We start from the raw sequence: 19639 nt of genomic DNA, 5'->3' as shown, positions 1-19639 counted from the left end.
TGAGGCAACCCTTCCTGCTGCAGCCCAGAGAAACCCTGCCTGGGTGATCTGGGAAAGCAGCAGGTTCCTTCTGTCTGGTTTCTTAGCAGATACACAGAAGTGAGTCCCCAGAGTGTGGCTGACCCGCAGCTGGTGTTTTCTTTGATTTATGTCAGAACCCATTTACGTCCTCTGCTTAAAACAATCCAGTTCGTGTCAGCAGTAAATGAAACTGTGTACCATCCAGCAGCTGTTTGGCTGCTACCTGAAATGAGTTTCACTCCAGTTCTTATCAACCAGAAATCCTTTTAATCATCAAAACTGCCACAGCCTTCTTGGAGCTGTGATGGCATGGTGATTATAACAGAGGAAGGCATATTGCAAGCCGGGGACACGGCAAGAGCCCTGGAACTGCTGGTGGCTTTATTCCAGGGTTGCAGCCACTCTGAACATAGCAACATGTGTAAATGAGAGTTGGTTTTCAGTTGTGGAGAGCAGTCTGCCGCAGACTCGGGCACTGGCAAGGTTTAACTGGAGTTGTAAGGGCAAGCCTGGGCTGAATGGGGTGTCAGCCAGCCTCTGGCATCTTCACTGCTGTCCCAGGCAGGCTCATTACTGTAATAACACAGGTGGCCATTAAGACTTGCTTATTTTGAAGCTCTTGCTACTGGTAAATCCAACAGGGTGTGCGGGGCTCAGTTCAGAAAAACCCCCGAAGAGATGGAATCTGAATTCGTGCTGCAGCTCTTACAGCCTGATGAGTCTCCTGGTAAAGGACTCAGCTAACGAGGCTGTTGGCAGCGAGTGGGAATGCTGCATGAGGAGCGGGGAATATTCGCCCAAAGCTATTCTGAATTCATTAAAGAGGATGGGAAGAGCTGGGCTGCTCCACTCAGAGCCCCAGCACGAGGCCACATAACCTGCTCGTCCCTCCGAAAACTAATGATCACAGCTTGACTAGCGAGTATCAGATGCTCTCAACATGTTCCTTGCAAACAAGCTGCAGACCAAAAGCAATTTGAAGGAATTATTTGGGAAATAATTCTAAATAATGAATGAAGGGAGAAAACTGCAAGCTGTTTACAGATAACTCACCCAGAGAAAAGAGCTGAATTTGCTGAGTAGATGATTCACTATTGATTATTTCTCCAGCTCTAGCTGTAACCTTATTTAAAGCATTAATTAAGACAAGTCTCCGTAGTTCAGCATATTCTAATCTGTTTCAGGAGGAAGAGCTCTTGAGATTTCAGCCCTGCCCTCCTAGAAGGAAATTTGGAGATTCACACCCTTCTCCCAGCTCCTGCCTGGATGAGGCAGAGGTGGAGGATGCTGAGCAGAGCTGAGCACCAGCACACAACATGTCTCGGATGGCTGAGGCATACCTCTCAGCAGGATGCAGGTCAGGGCTGGTGAGTGCCTGGGTCTGTCAGGGGAATATGGGATCCTACCTGGCTGCTGGCTGGATTTCAAATGGGACAGCTGCCTCTTGGGATAAACCCTTTAAAGACAGCCAAAGCAATCTGGCCATCCCTGCAGACGGCTGCCCTCAGATGACCGGTTGCTGAAGTCTGTCCAATAACAGTACCCCAATGCATGCTCTAAAACATGCCCTAAAATGACATGGTCTGTGCAAGTGGCCCTTGTGCCACCCAGCCCTTCAGAAAGGTCTGCAGCCCCACTATCAGCTCAGGTAACCCACAGGATGCCCAGAAGCACAAAGCTCATGGAGTTACATCAAGGAGAAGGAACCTGCATTTCTTATCAGCTCTATCAAGTGACTCCAGCTGCACCCACTGCAAATAACAGAAACTGGTATGCTCTTCAGCCAGGAACTGACACCTGTAGGCACATCTCACTGACAAGAGCACAACCTCAGCACATGCTGCTGGTACCTTACTGAGCAAGCCTCCAGCTAATGAAACAAGATTGTGTCGTCAGTAATGCATGAACATTAAAAATCCAGCAGAGCAATCCAGCACAGCAAGATTTCTGATTCAGATCCCAAAGGAACACAGCTCATGATGCTGAGAGGAAGGGGAGAGTTGTTGCTCTCCAGCTGCACTCCCCAAATAGACCCTGCAGCTTTGTTCACTCTGCAGCGCTACCAACCCCCTCAACCATCACCCCAGGACTGCCGGCACAGCACATTAAAGGCAGAGATGCTTGTTTTCCCTACATCTTGAAGAAACAAGCACATGATACCTGGCACCTAGCTGAAGCTAAAATACTCTCTTAACCAGCTGATTAGCTCAGCATTGCCCAGAGCAGGTTTACATCATTTCTGGATGACTTGGAATGTAAGGTAGAGCAAGTTCGCATCTGCGTTAAGCAAGCCCAGGATACAACTGATTTGTGCCCTCGTAACTTTGTTTCAGAAAGAAAAGCATAGACAGTGAAGTTTTAACCAGCTCTGAAATCCAGGCAACCAATGATTCTTGTCTTTTTAGCCCATTTCCATGCCTACTGTGAGTAACCATAGCTTTTCCTGACAGTTGCCCATAGTCCACATGGGTAGTTTGCCAGCAGAGCCACCAGCCCCTTTCTCACCACTCAGCACTATTTGGTGTGGTGCTCACTTGCCATCACATCATGGTCAAGCCATGACCAGCTGCACAGACCACACAGCCTTAACCTGTCCTAATTTATTCACAAAGATTTAAAGCAAGATTTCAGTCCAAGCCCTTTTCTGCAATCAGCCACAAGCTGTGTCTCACAGGGCTGAGCTCTGAGGCAAAGTTAGGCTTGACCACTAACCAGGATAGGAATGTAAAATTCAAACAGAAGCTAGCATGGTTAGTTAAAAACTTGAATGTGTGCTAAAATTCAACAATTTCAATGATTCTGCAGACTGTTTGGGGCATGGAATGAAAATGATTCCACATCAGCTTCACAAGAAATCCACACCAAGACCACAGAACTTTTGAAACAAGCATTTGAAGGACACACGGCACAACTTCCAATTTCTCTTAATCCAAATGTTCAAGCCTAATCCTTCAAGGTGACCACACAAAAGCAGAGCAGACTACATCAGTCACAGCTGCATTATTTTTTTTATATACACAAATTTTGGGGTGGAGAATGTTTCCCTGCCTGGTATGTTCATCAAAAACATGCAAGTGGGGCAAGGCAAGAAAATCTCAGTATCTCACTTCAGATCTCTCTATATCTCTGTCTCTCTCCCGTCAATCTCATGACCAACACTGAAAGTCACACACTGCCCTGGTCTCACACCACCACCACCTCATATGCCAAGTGGGTGTCGTCACAGGTGGTCACTCAGATATGTGTTCACCAGCTGCTCTGCTAGCCCTCAGCTAGCCCCATGCACAAGCCCTCATGCCAGTGTGGGGGGAGGCTGAGGGATCTGCTTTGAGCTTGGTTTTGGCTGAGCAGTGACCACGCCAGGCCAGCCCAACTCCTCCTGGTCAGGTCGCACATGATAGCACAGCTCACCATCAGACACACAAGCAAATATTTCTCACAGATATTGTCCAAAACAAAAATCCCTACCTGGACTTGAGTCCTTCCCAGGCTGTCTTCTGGTAGGGGCTTATCTGATTGTTTATCCTCTGCTGAAAGAGAGAAAACAAAAACAAAGAACAAATGCTGGTCAAACAGCAGTTTGGTTAGAAAAGATGAGATGCTTCTACATGGGGAGGAAAAGATGCACTTCATGTTTACTTTCACTACTCTCCATTGCATGTGATACACACTTAAAAACTTGCATAATTCTCTCCACCCATTTTATTTCATTTTTCCATTCATCAAACCCTTCTCTCTCCACGAGCAAGTGTGCTGCTAATTAGGACAGAACAGATTAAGTTAAAATGAGCAGTTCTCCTTGATGGTACTGCTGATTTCCCTGCCTCTCTCTAACCCCAAATCAATACAAATCTTCTGGGGAATTCAAGCAATTTTTCATTAACATGGATACAATGTGCTCCTCAAAACCAACAAAGAGATATGTGTCAGATTTAGAAGCTGAGTGAGGAAGGGTGATCAAGAGGATGAAAGACACAGAGTAGCTTTGACATAAAGCACATGTGTGCATTCCCTTACGTGTTTGTAGGTGCTGTTTTGCTTGGCTGCATTTCCTTCAGTTTGAAAAGTGTCTTTGCTTTAGGAGCAGAGTGACCTACATCCATCTTCCCTGTCACTAGGAGGTTCCATAACCCATAGAGGAGGGTACAAAACCCATGGGTTTCCTTATCAAGCTTCTGTGTTTCCTGGCCACACCTGGTTTGGCTGGGGAAGGGCAGAGACACTGGGAGCTTGGCTGTGTGTCCTCTCAGCTACAGACTTGTAGTGAACATGTGTGAACTGCAGACTTGGTAGAGCTTGTGGTGATAAACTGTCTTTGTTTCAAACAGTTCCTAGGGAACCTGGACAATAAAACTTGCCAAAGCTTCACTGGGTTCACCCTGTGCTTTATTTGCCCCACTTGAAAGCCAAACACTACCGTTGAGATTTGATCCCATTCCTTGGGAGTGATCCTGTGGGAAGAAGCCATGGTGCACATGTCCCACATGTGGGAACTGCCCAGGAAAAGCCACTCTGGCTTCTGGTAAGGAACTCACAGACTCATAGAATGTTTTGTCTAAGGAGAGACCTTTGTAAGTCATAGAATACATAGAATAAACCAGGTTGGAAGAGACCTTCAAGATCATCGCGTCCAACCCATCAACCAATCCAACACCGCCCAAACAACTAACCCACGGCACCAAGCACCCCGTCAAGTCTTCTCCTAAAAACCTCCAGTGATGGCGACTCCACCACCTCCCCAGGCAGCCCGTTCCAATGGGCAATCACTCTTTCTGTATAGAACTTTTTTCTAACATCCAGCCTGAACCTCCCCTGGCGCAGCCTGAGACTGTGTCCTCTTGTTCTGGTACTGCTTGCCTGGGAGAAGAGAAGTCACCTAGTCCAACCCCCCTGCAGTCAGCAGGGACATCTTTACCTAGATCAGGTTGCTCAGAACCCCAAACAACCTGACGCTGAATGTTTCCAGAGGTGAACCAGCAGCTTTTTCACCATCCCTTCAACATATTGAGAATGTACCAGTGGTTAGTACAACTGACAGTGATGCCAGTGGGAAATAGCTAGGCCTAAACCCCTCCATGAAACAAATACTTTGGCATGGGAGCGAGCTCCTTGCACCAGATGGACCCCCTGGTCTCTTGGTAAATCCTGTTCTTAGGCTTTGCCACAAAGAGGCTTAAAATTAATTAGCAGATTTATTTATTTTTTTTAAGAGTTCTGTGTACAAGAAGTGTGTGAGAAAGGACATTCATCAGGAGCTTTCCAACTACTTACAGGCCAAGATGAGGATTTATAGTTTGCAAGAGAGTTCCTTGTGCAACTGGCAATTTCAAACCATTCAAGGTTGCAAGCAGTTGCCCTGAACAGGAAAATATTCCCTCTTTTCCCAGAAAGACAGTCAAGAAGGAAGAAGTTTGCTCATATTCTAAAGGTGACCATTTTTACCCAAAAGCATCTGCCCCCTTTGGTCCCCATTTCCAAACCCAGCAGCAGAAGGGAGGTAAATAGGAGATGAGAGCTGATACACAGTGTGCTGTGGAAGAGGAACTTACAGTGGACAAACCACCACAAGCTTCTGCTACTGAGAGCTGTCTCTGCTCCTGCTGACCATAAACAGCTACTGAGATTGTTCTGAAAGAGTAACCCAGAACCCCCCATGACACTGAGGTGCTGGTGTGTGTCGAGAGAAGGGCAACAAAGATGGTGATGGGTCTGGAGAACAAGGCTGGTGGGGAGCAGCTGAGGTTAGCAGGGTTGTTTAGCCTGGAGAAAATGAAGCTCAGAGCAGACCTCCTCACAAATCCCTCAAAGAAGGTTGGAACCAGGTGGGGGATGGTCTCTTCTCCTTAGTAACAACTGATAGGACAATGGCCTCAAGCTGCACCAGGGGAGGTTTAGTTTGGACATTAAGAAATGTGTCTCCCCTGAAGGGGTTGTCAAGCCCTGGAATAGGCTACTCAGGGTAGTGGTGTAGATACGGTGCTGAGAGACATGGTTTAGTGGTGACCTGGCAGTGCTCAGTTAATAGATTAATTTGATGATCTGAGAGGTTTTTTCCCAACCAAAACAATTCTGTGATTCTATTTATAGCTTCTTCAGTCTTTAGTAACTCCTACAAGCATTAGTTGATTTGCACACAAGCCTCTGGTGACCAAACTTGAACCAAGCCAAAGCTGTTTTGCATCAATGTACCCTGCATGAACACCATGCTGGCTACAAACAATGAGCAAAATCCCTGGGTTTGACAGAAAACTTTCTGACTTCAGTCTTGCCTTTATGCTGTACTTTTCCCTTCTGCTTTACCATGCCTGACATTTGTGAGGAAATTCCCTTAGGAAAGAGGCTGTTGTCAGTGTTTAGCTGATGGTGTTTTAGACCAGCTCTGAGCAGTGTTGAGCAGCACTGTGTTTAAAGCTCTGTCAGTCTGCCCACTCAGGCAAGCTTGCTCCTGTCTAGCCACTCAAGCAGCACCAAAGATGGGAAATTTAAGGAGAGTTAGACTAGCTTAGAATTAGAAATGTTATTTCAAGGACTCAGAGAGCTGAAAACACAGGAAATGCTAAGCAAAAAGGACACTTGTCTGAGGTTGGTAAACCGGATTGCAACCCTCCTCCTGCTACCCTAGATTGGTCTGAGATGACAGAGAAATTTAAATCTTATCCTTTAAAACATCAGGAAAAGAAAAGCTCTGTCTTCACAGGGCTGGAAACTGCACAGAGAGAAGCTCACATGAAAAAGCTGGGTTCCCAGAACAGAAATCTTTCCCCACTCCTAATGCCAAGCAGCCAGGAAAAATCAGGAGGATGCCTGTAGCAACTTGCATCATCAATATTACTGCCCTGACCCAGTTCTTACTCTCAGTTTTCCATTCTGTCCTAATAAAGGTGGATTTCATGTACAATAATCTGAGGACAGCAGAGGTGAGGGTATTTGCTGTAAGGGAAGCATAAAGAAGATAATATTACCGGGCTAGACTACATACAGCTATAACTGTTCAAGTATTAAATCCATTTTTCACCATCAAGAGTGTTACCCAACAGCATGAGAAATACAAGCAGGAGGAAATATTCTCAAGTGAAGGAAGTGATGGTCAAAGCCTGAAGTTCGGTAAAATGCTTTTCCACTCCATGTCCTACATGCTGTCAGCACTAGGATGGAAAACTGCAGATCAGTAATTGCTAAGGACACTTCTTCTTTCTCATCCTGTCTCTATCTGTAAGGCAGGAGGATGGCAAGTTAATTAATTATCTCCAGCATCAGTTTACTTGAAGATTTCTTCTTTTTTTTTTTTTTTCCCCAGCAGTGCATCAAAGGAGACTGATGGAAGCCTTGATTAGGGGGATAATGAAGGAAATCTCTACTAGATTATATCATTTCTTGCCCGTCTGCAGCCATTCTCAAACTGGCTGCTTTTGCAGGGCCGGGAATCATGACTGGAAAATATCACAAGCATGTAAATCCACCTCAGATGCAAAATTTATGGAAAAATCCAAGTAATTGCATGTTTACCATATTTCTGTCAAAGGTCTGGAAAAGAGATATCAGACCATCTGACATGCTATAGAGCAGAGATTTTCGACATGTCCCGTTAGGGTCTGTGACTCTGTGGAGATAATCTGTATTCTGAAGTCACATCAGATGTGGATAGAGAAAATTTAATAGCTAATACAGAGCAGGAGGAGAGCAAAGACAGGAGGAGAGCATATGCTGATTGGGGTAAGACAGTCAGTTTGATAACTACCTTGTTATCTGTCCTAGGAAGCCTTTTACAGAATCACAGAATCACCAAGGTTGGAAGAGACCTCAAAGATCATCAAGTCCAACCTGTCACCACAGACCCCATGACTAAACCATGGCACCAAGTGCCATATCCAATCTCCTCTTGAACACCTCCAGGGATGTTGACTCCACCACCTCCCCGGGCATTCCAATGGCTCCTCCTAGCCATTCCAATGGCTAACAACTCTCCCTGGGAAGAACTTCCTCCTCACCTCCAGCCTAAACTTCCCCTGGCACAGCTTGAGACTGTGTCCTCTTGTTCTGCTGCTGGTTGCCTCGGAGAAGAGACCAACCCCCTCCTGGCTACAACCTCCTTTCAGGTAGTTGTAGAGAGCAATAAGGTCTCCAATGAGCCTCCTTTTCTCCAGGCTAAACAGTCCCAGTTCCCTCATCCTCTTCTCATAGGGCTTGAGCTCGAGACCTCTCCCCAGCCTCGTTGCCCTTCTCTGGACACATTCAAGTGTCTCAATGTCCTACTTAAACTGAGGGACCCAGAACTGGACTCAACAATTTTACTAACAATGACCACTAGCAGATGGTGTGCTTTATCTGATTTTTTCCCCCTTCCTTTCTAATCTTGCCTGTTTTCACCTTGTCCAGTCCTTGCCCAGTCCAGAGAAACAGGAGCCCCTTGGAGGGCCAAACTGGCTTGCACTGCAGAGAAGGGAACTTTGGTACTGCAGAGTTCCCAGCTCTCCACCCCTGTCACACCGCTGCCTCATCGTTGTCTCCACATTTGAAGTCCCTTGAGGATTTTAATGCCATTTCCCTCTTACCCAGACCGTGCACTCACTGCCAAATCTAATAGTGAGGAGAAATGAAGTGTCAGGTTCTGATCCCCCACGCATCGAGCTGATTTCTATCTCGCACAGATAAACCCCAAGCCATTCCCAAGAAGTCCCAGTGGCACATTTAAGCAATCTATTTCTTTTAAGATCAGACTGAAGATTCTTCCCTGCTGGCGACTAAACTATTGGTGACACCAGTTGTACTGACCCTTAAATGCTCAGGCACTCCACCACCAATGTCTGGAGTGAGAGTTTGGAGCAAACAAGGTGCTAACAAAGGAATGAGTCTTATAAAAGCACCATGGAGGCAGACCACCATCACCACCTCACCCATCAGAGTCATCTTGCTCTTTCACATGCATCTCCAGCACCCAGATGTCAACCTGGTAACTGTGGGTGGCATGGAGAGATGCTGCAGTCCTTACCCTGTGTCCCTCCTGTCCCCCATGACCAACAAGAGCAAGAACAAATGGTGCTATGTGAGGAGCACAAGTAAAGGCAGAGGGGGAGCAGAAAGTGTGTTATGGGGTTAAACCTCCCGGTCTGAAGTAAAGCCATTTCCTTCGGTCTCCTGCCATTTCCTTGTGGAGGCTTATCATCTCCAGCTGGGACAATATAAAGGCCCATTTAATCGAGATCCATTTAACACTGAATCACACTAACAAGATTACTTAGCCAGGGCTAATTCTGCATTTGCTGAAGTGCAGTATCCAGGGTGAGTAATCTCCGTGTGCTGGTGGCAGGTTCAGAGACAGGTTAGCCACTGGCTTAGCATCACAGACAAAACATGGAAAGTACATGGAAGACCATGACAATGAAATTGCAGCCAGTTTAGCCTATCAGGCTGTTCCCTTTCCCCTACTCAGTGTTATTTGAGATCAGTTCAGAGAGGGTTTCCTCATTACCCCATAGGATCCTAAAAGGGGAATTATTTTCTTTGTCCTCACAAGCAGCTGAGCAGCCAATATAGCAAAATCCTCTTCAGTCATTATCTGTTAAGTGCATGGCATCCTTTTTGAGTTAAATGACACAGTATTTCTTGCATGGGACTGAATTCAAAAGGTTTTGCCTTCCATCAGGAGATAACTCAAGATTTGAGTGCTAATTGAATACATTTATATGCACACAAGTGATAGGCATTCATACAATTCCTTAAAGTAGATTCTCACCATTCAGTCATTTAAAAATATAGCACTAAGGGCTCTATTATTTATGATTATTAAATCACAAATCTGAGTAGCAAAATACTTCACTCAGGGAAAGTGTGAAGAGGCTGTTTCAGAGGAAAAAAAAAAATCTCCCTTTTCAGGACTCACAGAACACCACATCAGCGCAGGAGGATGCTGGTAACTAATATTGTTTTACAGCTAAGGCTCTCAGAGTGGCTTACTCAGGTAAATGGATTAATCCTAATCACCCCTTCAAATGTTCCCAAATCCTCCAAGCAGTCAGGGCTAAGGCTGATGTGCTCTGGGGAAATATTCACTTTTTGTTGGGTATGTTGACTCTGACTCATTATGCCATCCGGGTAGGATCTGGGACATCCCCAGTCATTCCCTTCCTTGCTTTGAGAGGATGGGATCTGTTGTCACTTCAGGAGGGATTCATCTCACCTAGTGTCAGAGGTCCACAAGGCAAGTGTCTGTACTTGAGTCAGACTCCTAAATGCATAAGTGGAGAGAAATTGGAGTGAGTTGTCTGACCTATTTTAGGCAACCACCTCAAGATGAGAGCAATTGCCTGCTGGAGGTGCCCATTTCTCTCCATTGATGGCAAATGAGGTCTGAGTGCTCACTGCAGATGCTAAGAGCCAGACCCCCTCTCACAAGTCAGGTGAAATGGATCCTATCCAGCATAATCACCACCTCTCAAAAGGAGTCTCACCTTTTTTTTTTCCTTTTTGTGTGTGTGTGCCAGGGAGATTATTTTAACTGTTTGGAGAATTTCCCAGGTTTTCATTTCTGTTCAGTGTCTTTTGGCTTTTCTCCCCATTTTGGCAGACAATCATCTGGGTATGGCAACTAGGCTGTTAAAGAGATGATGGTGACAGAGCCTTGTGCCTTCCACAGAACAGAGCAACCAGAGCAATCTGGGTTTGTTTTGCAACCCAGCTGAGTGCCTCTTTTGATGCTCTGAGAGCTCATCCAGGCAAAGAACCAACCCAAGAGTAGATCAAGCCCATCTCTATAGGCTGATGGCAGGCTCTGGACTGGGCAAACTCTTTCTTCCCCTAAATGAAGATCAAAGCTATGCCAGGTCAGAATGACAAGACCGGTGACCTCCGGAGATGGTAAGATGACCTCTAGAGGTCCCTTCCAATCTCAACTGTTTCATGATTCTGTAAGAAATTAAAAGCTCTCCAGGGCAATATCTTCACACCTGGTATGGAGATTCCTACATCCAGGGCACTACTGGGGACATGCTTTGCTCCTGGTAACATGCACTCCTTCAGCACAACTGGGCAGGGAGCTCCGGAAAGATTTAAGACAAAAGACAAAGATACCTATGGGGCTGGTTGCCCTTAGGGTATGGCAGAAACTGGGTGAAAGCCTTCAGTATCATAATTTATATTCAGATTTCTAAGCCCACTTGAATCCAGCCTACATTCCATTCTCAAAGAGTGACTTAGGCACTCAAGAAACTAAACCCCGCTTAGACACTGGCTTTCAGGCCTGATATGCAAAAGCACAGAAGTGTAATGCTGCTTCATGTGCCTAATATACACCAGCTCCAGGACGAGATTAAACACTTACATCAGAGCTGGAACCAAGCCCCATGTGATTCTGGCCAAATACTGAGGTCACTTGTGAAAGTGAGATTTATGCTGAGATTTTAAACTTCTTTTAAATTGTGGTTGAAAGCTCAGACCAGAAACATACACCCCTTCCTCCCCCCACCTCGTTAAACTCAGCTACTTTAGCCATGCCCATGGTATCTGCACACAGGGAAGGCAGCTTGCTGGTCATCTCTGTGCAGGGAATTCACATATTTGATGTCCACCACCTCTTTGCAAAGTTGCCTAGAAAACAGCCAACAGATTTTTGAAGCTTTTAAGAGAAACAGGCAGGCTTGCATGAGAAATGTGCTTGTGTAAGGCTTGTTTCCTTGAGAAACAAGGTGCTCAGACAAAACATTCAGAAAACCTTCCAGTTGCCCTCATGACTTCATCCTTTACAACTGAAAGCATGCAGATTTTTAAGTATAAAAGAGAAATCAAAATCAGTCTCAAAACTATGATCAGGTCACACTGGAAATCCAAGGGACTCCTTCAGCAAGTGCTCAGAGTGTCTCCAACTATACAAAGCCAAACTCCATCCCACCTCCCTTCATTTAAACAGCAGTCAGCTAGGCCAAGAGTTTGATTGGACACTGTGGGAGAAGATGAGGTTTGAATTTCATTCCTGATACAGGCAATGACAGCATACAGTCTCATACAATCATGTCCTTGCATCACCTTCTCACCATCTTACACTCTGAACTATGGAGCCCAAAATCTCAGAGGCAGAAGCCAGCAGCCAGCTAATCTCCTGCTGCTGCAGCTGAGGCAGCTCAGTTCTTCCTGATCTGGCGGCACAAAGGATGAAGCTACTGTAGGGATGCAGGGTCAGGGTACCCTGTTTAGGCCCCTCCAAGTGCTGTGGTGCACACAGATGCGTGGCACGTGGGGGCATACAGAACCTCAGAGCTGGAGCAATGCAAGAGACGTTGCAAATGCAACCCCTACACGGTGGGGACCACAGCCCCCTCTGTCCTTGCTGCAATGGCAGACCAGTACCACACAAGCTCTGTCCACTCCAGCAACAGTTCAGTGAACGAGTTTCCAAGCATTTCCCAATTTTAACTTCCCCTAAAATATAAAATCTCCCTGGTAAAGGCACAGACTTGCACATTGCATGTTTAAGCCTGAAGCTTTCTTTCCTCGGTTGCCTTTTCTGAACCTCTCCAAAATAATCTGCTGGCTGCGGGTTGTAAAACTGCTCCATTACCTGTCATCTTGTTTTGATATAATGCCATCATCTCTAATTGGTGGGGCACAAGGGCTTGAAAGACATTAAGTCCTACCTGCACGTGTGCCGAGCTGTCACCCCAGCGTGAACACCACCCCTCCAACCTCCCCCTGTCCACCCGCCCGCCAGCTGGGCAGCAGTGCCTGACCATGCTCACAGCAACCAGAGAGGCAAAGTGCCTCGCTCCAAGCAATAGGACCAAGTAGGCTCCATGGGGATCGTTATTAACTTGGCTTTAATTACAAACTAATTTCCTCCTGCGTAGCCAGTAATTTCAAGCTCTGTGGAAGCTATAAGGAAACAATGGTGGGCCATTTCCCAGCCAAAGAAGCATAAACAAACAGACAAAAGTCAGAGCACCAAAAGAGAGCGGTGTATCTAATTGCCCCAAATGCAACAACCCGACAATTTTCCCCCAAGCTATGCAGAAAGCACTCACTTTTACTTTCCAATTCAATATTTCATTTTTAAGGCCATCCAGTTTTTGCCAAGCTATAAGGAAGACCGAGTAGGTCTTCCTAATAGGGACTGCCTGCAACCTAAAATATGCATAGGCTACCACCTCTCCATAATAAGCCGGTGCTGTAGGTTGCTCACCGGCTTGAGCGCTGCTGAAGCCATGCTTAGCAGCTGACAGATTGCAAGGAGAACTGGGGGAGCATGAAGGCTTGTTAGCAGCAAGGTTTTCCCAGCTGAGGCTCAGCCCTGCACTCATTGGCAATTCAGATCACGGAGCTGGTCCCGGTGGAGCTTCCATATGTTTCTTCCCCTGGAGGAGCGATGAATGTCAATTCACCCCTTGGGGTGCGTCAGGCGAAACTCCTCCCGACGGTGAAACGAGAGCTGACAGCAACTGGCCACAGGTGCCTGGACCAACTTCCACACATCAGCTGATTTTGCTAAAAGCCAGGTAAAAATGAAGCTCTGTTTGTTGCGTTTCCATGCACAGCGCTGGTGCGGGTGTTCCCCTCTCAAACTTACCTATGTGGAAACACGAATTAGGGTAACACACACTTACATGCCAGACCACAGGGAAATGGATGTTTATGCTGGCATCTCACCAGCACCTCTGGGATCCTCCCAGAGTTCATGACAGGACCCTGCAAATACAGCCTGTGACAGCCACAGGGAATCGGCAGCTCCATTCTCTTCTACCCACTGTGATATATTTTCCTTCCTTATGTCCACATCTTATACCAACCACTTCTTCAGAGCATTCTGCCAGCGGGTCTTGACGGGCTTTCCAGACCTTAATTAAGCTTCAAGACACCTCCATGAAGTTGACTAATATAATTAAGTGAATCTTCCAGATGAATAAGCTGAGGAGAGGTGAGATCAAACAGCAGAATGATGGAAGAACAGTTACCCAGTGGCAAAGTAGGTCACAGAGCCCAGAGCCCCATTCCTGACATCTTAGACAAATCATTGCCTTTCCCTTCCCACATCTGTGGTTGATTATGCCATGATTTTCTCCCGGGAAAGGTAGTTTGGACCATTGTCTTAACAAGAAAAAGCGGTTTCTTTTGTCAAGGAGGCATCGAGGTTGAGCTGCTTTCTATAGGCCTGCCACAAAAGGAAGCTTCTTGCAAGTACCAAGAATAGTTGTGCATGTAAATAGGATGATGTATTTTGCTATTAAGGGTGAGAGGAAGCTGCACTCCAGAGGCTTCTTTCAAAGAAACTTTCTGAAATTACAGTAATTATGTAGTTTGTATTCAAGCAATTCTCAGGTTATCTGGGTATCTACTAAAAACAATGTCTCATGAGATTTCTTTAATTGCACAGTAAGCTACAAGAATGACTCAAAAGAAAAGCACTCCGGGTCTGAGTCTTGCTAAGACCCGAGGCATGATTGGACTCATAAGTTTAAAAGGATTATCATGCACTTAAAAACGAGCATGCACCTAAACCGCTCCATGGCTGGGCCCTTGCTTAGCAAGACACTCACTTGAGACTTTTTACTGGGAGATGATATTTAGAATGAAATTGTGAAGTATTGGGGTGCTACCGGCATAAAGGGAAAATTCCCTCACTTGGGGTTGAGCTGAATATGTGATCTTTCACCTTCCTATAGACACTCTCCTTCAAAAGAGCCTTTCCCAGGAAATTCAGCAACTTCTCATTTCTTATAGTGCTCTTTAAAAGTTTTTCTTTCCTTCTTCTTCTTTTTTTTTTCCCCTTTTCTTCTGTATCCAAATGAGACAATGCTGCAGTACCCTAAGCATCACGGCCACCCCTTGTTTAGGGAGCTTAGCCCTTAGAGGCACGAGTTCCAGTGTCATCTTCTGATACAAAATTCAGCAGCAGAAGCACTTGAGAAGCAATCACTCATGTAACACTTGTCAATGAGCTTGTCTGCAGAGCTCTTGCCTGGCTTCATGCTCACCCACCTAACACAAGTGTTACCACTGTCAGGGCGCAGCCAAGAGGTCACTTGTTCTGGCTCTTTGCACCACTGACTTCTCCTCTTCCCACCTGGGATCCAGCGACAGCATCATCAAACACTCGTCCTGAGTCTGCCAGAGGGGACAAAACCACAGGACTGTGAGAAACTTCATGTGACACCACATCTCTTTAAAACGGTTGTTTCCCAGTGCTGGGGCTCTGTGGAAAGCTATGAAGTGATGGCAGCTCCTGGGACCTAAGCCATGCTCATTTTTTTGTGTGTGTGTTTTGCCTCATCTGTTTCTTTATACTTCTCCATGTCCCAAGTGGCTTTGACATAGGAATTCCTGCTTTTCATTTTTTCTGCTCTACAAGATGTCAGCAGATAACAATCCATGCTTCATTGGTGCTGTTCCATAATTGAAAGAGCCAGCAATACATCAGGCTTGGAGTCTGCAAACCCCATCAATAAGTACTCTATTACTTGGGCATAATTTTCCACCACCCCCCAGATGAGACTTAACAGGCAGTAGGGTTATATTGCTGAACCCACACTTCACTGCAAACTGTTTAAGATAATGTCTACTAAACTATAGACTATTGTCACAAATTAGTTTCTCAGACAACCAGTGTCTAGCAAAAATGTACTTAATATGCAAAGCTGTCTGTTTAGATCTATCTGTCTTCCAGTAAAGCTACCTCAGGGAAAAGAGAGCTGCAGTCCAAAATATGGTGCATGTTTTTTTCCAAGCTGACATACACAGATCCACACTTTTTGCTAGGAACAAATTTTTCCCATGTCACCAGGAGGGGTGGTTTTTTTTTTTGCCTGACTTATCCTGCATTTTCAGCCTGCAACAGAGACCTTAACAGCTTCTGCAGCACTACTGATTGTGCGAGGGCAGTGTGAAACTTGTTTGGTCTCCCTTTTTAGATTTAATGCTCTGAGCTTCTCTGTAGCACGTTAAGAATCAGCTTCCTGGTCCATTTCAACAAAATCTCGTTGAGTCCCAAGAGTTCCCCCTTTAAATAAATACCAGGGGCTCGAGTTTTAATTACTTTCTGCAGAGTGCCCTTATCAGTAGTAGCTGTGACAGGCACAGGCTACGAGTTATCTGGAAACACAACTGAGATCTCTAACTCCTTCCATGGCTTCAGCCCTTGAAGCTTGACTCATACCCATTACATATCATGTCCAGAAGCACTGCCAGAGTGTGGGCTGTGATATCTGGATAGGCAGCTCTTTCCTTCCATAGCTTATTATCCCAGAGGATCCTTAGACCCTCCCTTGTTGCTGGCACAAATAAATTGCTAAGGATTCAGTTGTGCTGTCGTTCTGTCTGCATAGCAGGCATCTCCCAAGTGTGTCACTTGTTGCACAGAGCCCTGTTCTCACTCAGTTTTCATCAGTCAGCTTTGGGGTTCTGCAAACTTCCCCAGAGTCCACTGCTTTTGTTATCTAGAGTGCCTGTTCAGGTGGTACCACTCCTTGCACCATCAAGAGTCTGCCACAGGCATCCAATGACACTGCGAGGGTGCATAGAAGAAGTGCTGGGGGAAGTGATGCCTTTCTGAAGTTCACTTGCACTCACATCTCTTCTGTGTTCCTTGATTTCAAGAACTGGTTTAAATTATTAGGAAGAAAAAGTTAATCCTTGTTTAAACTTTGCATGAAGGTGATTTTGAGTTTTGGATGGAGGATGAGGTCCTTTAATATATTATCTCAACTGAACCAACCAACCACCAGTCTAGGAACTGCCTCAGGAAACCCAGAGGGAGCATATTTAATCCTAAATCCTCCCAAATCTGTCTGCTGCAGTGCAAGCATGCTGACTATCCAACTTATTGAAGGATCTCATTACAGATTTATTTGAATACCTCCACGTTTTTATCCTTGTAACCCCCAGTGAGGCATTGCACTGCCTAGCAAGAACTATGTCCAGGGCTTCCACCTCCCACAACATTCCTTACTCCTTCTCCATCCCTCACTCACACAGCTGGTGTCTGGTCTGACTTTTCAGCCTTCAGAAACCACTGGAAATAAGAGCTGTAACCTACAGCACTTCTATTTCTGTTTAGCTGTTTTCAAAGGCTCCGAGAGCTCCGTTCCTCGATGCATCAATGCCTAAACTCTTTGATCCTTGCTTGCTGCTTTTATGTGTGGCAGAGCCATGCCTACCCTGGAGGGCACACATCTACTGCATTTTTGCCATATTGATGGTTCTGATCTGCTTCAATTCACCTTCACATCAGAAATGAGATAACCAAACTACAGACAGAACAAAAGCAGGCAGCACAGCAGCCTCAAAGTAAAAGCAGCCATAAACCTCTGCTAAACCTCATGGTTCAACACATGAACAGAGTGAAGGGAGGACCTCCCAGAGTCCTGTGCTTGGATCCAATAACCATCCATAACTACCCCTAAGGATAGTTTCTAAAGAGGGGAGAGCAATAAACAGCACTTCCCCTCTTCATTACACAACTCCAGCAATAACTATGATGAATGGCAAGGAACAACTGGGTTTCATTGCTAGATTTCCAGGCTGTGGTGTCCAACAATAGAAGCATAATAAAGACAGATGGCAGCGGATTAACTCTTCTTGCAAGGCAGCCAGTGCTGGCTGTTCAGCTGCGCTCTCCCTGACACTCAGATGCAGGAGCCTCATCCCTGGTGAATGCTCCTTGATTCTGTACAGCAGTGGTGCTGGGGGTCAGCTACGATGGGGATCAGGCACCATGCAAACCCCAGGTTTTGTTCAGACCTCAGCAATCCAATGCTGATTCTGGTCTCGTGTTCTGCTTTGAAGCACAGCTGCTAAATATGCAGAAAACTCTGAAGAAATCTAAGTGGATTTCCCACAGAATATTTCTGCTCTTTTTCAACTGATGGTATTAATTGCCTGCCTTTTTTTTTTTCTTCTTAATTTAGAAGCCTCAAAGAGATGAAAAATCCACCCCAACAACAAACCAAAACAACAAAGCACCATGACATTGTTACTGCTTTCAAGCAAAGAAGATTGCTTTTCAAAAGTTCACAGAATCACAGAGTCACCAAGGTTGGAAGTAGACCTCAAAGATCATCAAGTCCAACCTGTCACCATAGACCTCATGACTAAACCATGGCACCAAGCACCACCTCCAATCCCCTCTTGAACACCTCCAGGGATGGGGACTCCACCACCTCCCTGGGCAGCACATTCCAATGGCTAACAACTCTCTCTGTGAAGAACTTCCTCCTCACCTCCAGCCTAAACTTCCCCTGGAGCAGCTTGAGACTGTGTCCTCTTGTTCTGGTACTGATTGCCTGGGAGAAGAGACCAGCCCCCTCCTGGCTACAACCACCTTTCAGATAGTTTGTAGACAGCAATGAGGTCTCCCCTGAGCCTCCTCTTCTCCAGGCTAAACAATCCCAGCTCCCTCACCATCTCCTCATAGGGCTGTGCTCAAGGCCTCTCCCCAGCCTCGTTGCCCTTCTCTGGACACATTCAAGTGTCTCAATGCCCTTCTTAAACTGAGGAGCCCAGAACTGGACACAGTACTCAAGGTGTGGCCTAACCAGTGCTGAGTACAGGGGCGCAATGCTTTTCTGCTCCTGCTGGCCACACTATTCTTGATGCATGCCAGGATGCCATTGGCCTTCTTGGCCACCTGGGCACCCTGCTGACTCATGTTCAGGTAGCTGTCAATCAGCACCCCCAGGTCCCTTTCTGTTTGGCAGCTCTCCAGCCACTCCGACCCCAGCCTGTACCTCTGCATGGGGTTGTTGTGGCCAAAGGGCAGCAGCTGGCACTTGGACTTGTTGAATGCCATCACGTTGGACTCTGCCCATCTCTCCAGTCGGTCCAGGTCCCACTGCAGAGCCCTTCTACCCTCTAACAAATCAACATCTGCTCCTAACTTGGTGCCATCTGCAAATTTGACTCAGTCCCCTAAGTTGTTACATTTTCCCTCCCAGTTTTGCCCATCTAGCAGGAATAATGAAGATGATTTTCCATTCTTTTTCAGTGGGATTAATGCGGTCCTAAAGAGTTGGACCTGATGATTGTTTTTTTTCCAAGTGAAACGATTCCATGATTCTTATAGGTGTGCATTGGATATCATTCTAATATTACCATGAGGTTTTAAGTCAGTTCAACACACAGAGAAGGAATCGGGAGCGGGAGGGAGGAGAGCTCTGGCAGTGCATTGCCGTGTGCAAATGCACGACATTCCCTCTAAGCTTCGGCGTTAAACGGGTGCATGCACTGCCAAAATTAGCAGGGGAGGGGTCTTAACCACAACTAATTGGGTTTGTAAAACGTCTGAAGACCTTCAGATGGAAGGTGCTAACCAAAGTGAAAATTATCATTATTTCTGCTTAAGTGAAACTGCCAAGCAGCGCTGCTCCAATTAGTCATTGCAAATTCAGGTCTGTCTTGTTTGGAAGTCCGCTGTAACCAAGCTTAATTTCTGCAGATGTGGTTTGCTATTCAGGAGCATTTGCTGGGCTGAATAATTTTCAGACAGCTTTTTTTTTTTTTTTTGCCCTTTTTTTTTTTTCTGGGGGGTGTGGGGGGGTGGTGGGTGGGAACATGTTTCAATTCTCCTATTCATTATCTGTTACTCCGGATGCGTGATGGGATACACAAGGCAGCGTGTTGCTGTTTCCACTCCCTGCCTGAA

The sequence above is a fragment of the Dryobates pubescens genome, chromosome 20 (assembly GCF_014839835.1).
Source record: "Dryobates pubescens isolate bDryPub1 chromosome 20, bDryPub1.pri, whole genome shotgun sequence".
Lineage (NCBI taxonomy): Eukaryota > Metazoa > Chordata > Aves > Piciformes > Picidae > Dryobates > Dryobates pubescens.
The sequence above is the reverse complement of the archived record's forward strand: the minus strand, read 5'-3'. Positions refer to the sequence as shown.